General features: G+C 50.9%; 1 pseudogene; it reads left to right on the top strand.

The window, feature by feature from the left end:
- Nucleotides 1-267: 267 nt before the first annotated feature.
- On the top strand, nucleotides 268-1,217 carry LOC104665187 (annotated as a pseudogene).

Below are 1,217 nucleotides of genomic sequence, written 5' to 3'. Positions count from 1 at the left end.
CCATTATCATTCATGTTTTGCTAACTAGGGAAGAGTGACACTATCCCTTAAGACTTGAATTTCATTTGAGGGCATATTAGTTAATGTCTGCATATTACTGGAAAAGTTAATAATACAGACCAAGGGCTAAGAACAATGGAAAGCAATGAAAAATCCTACACAGCACAAGTAAGTGTCTTTCTACCGACAGGTGTCCTGTCAATGTCCTTCTGTCTGCTCAGATTGAAGAGCTCACATCTCTCCAGAGCCCTCGGCTGCCTCCCTAGGATGCTCCCTTCCCAGTCCTATGTCAATGTCTCCTTCTTCCAACCACCTGCTTTTCTCATGATTGGCATCCCAGGGCTGGAGGCCATTCATGGCTGGCTCACCATCCCCTTCTCCTCCATGTACACTGTGGCCCCCCTGGGAACTGCCTGATTCTCCTGGCTGTGAAGAGGACCCCCAGCCTGCACCAGCCCATGTACTACTTCCCGTCCATGCTGGTGTTCACCGATGTGGCCACACCTTGTCCACAATGCCCACCACCTTGGCTGTGCTCTGGTTTGACTATTGGCTCATTGGTTTCAATGCCTGCCTGGTCCAGATGTTCTTCCTGTGCTCCTTCTCTGTGGTGGAGTCCTCAGTGCTCCTGGCCATGTCCTTTGACTGCTTTGTGGTCATCTCCACCCCTCTGCGCTATGCAGCTGTCCTCACAAATAATGTCCTCATCAGGATTTGGCTGGCCATTGTGGCTCGAGCTACCTTGTGCCTCTTCCCTGTGCCATTTCTGGTTAAGCATCTAAATTTCTGCCCTGGTGGTAACATCCTACCCCACTCGTTCTGTTTCCACCCTGATGTAATGAGGTGGGCCTGTACTGACATCAGGATCAATATATGCTATGCGCTCTATGTGGTTGTATCTATAAGGGGCATAGACTCCCTGCTCATCATCCTATCCTATACCCTCATCCTGCGCACAGTCATGGGTCTGGCCGCTCCCAGGGAGCGCATCAGGGCCCTCAGCACCTGTGTTTCCCACATTCTGGCTGTCTTTGTCTTCTTATTCCAGGTATCACCATGTCCATGATCCACCATTTTGGGAGGCACCTGCCCCACATTGTACATGCTCTTGTTGCCTATGTGTACCTAGGTTGCTCAATCCCATCATTTACAGTATGAAGCCCAGGCCCATCAGGGAGGCCATGCTCAGGATGCTGAGGGGGAGAAGCCAAGGCTGA

The sequence above is a fragment of the Rhinopithecus roxellana genome, chromosome 15, assembly GCF_007565055.1.
Source record: "Rhinopithecus roxellana isolate Shanxi Qingling chromosome 15, ASM756505v1, whole genome shotgun sequence".
Classification (NCBI taxonomy): Eukaryota; Metazoa; Chordata; class Mammalia; order Primates; family Cercopithecidae; genus Rhinopithecus; species Rhinopithecus roxellana.
This window is presented reverse-complemented; position numbering and strand designations above follow the sequence as displayed.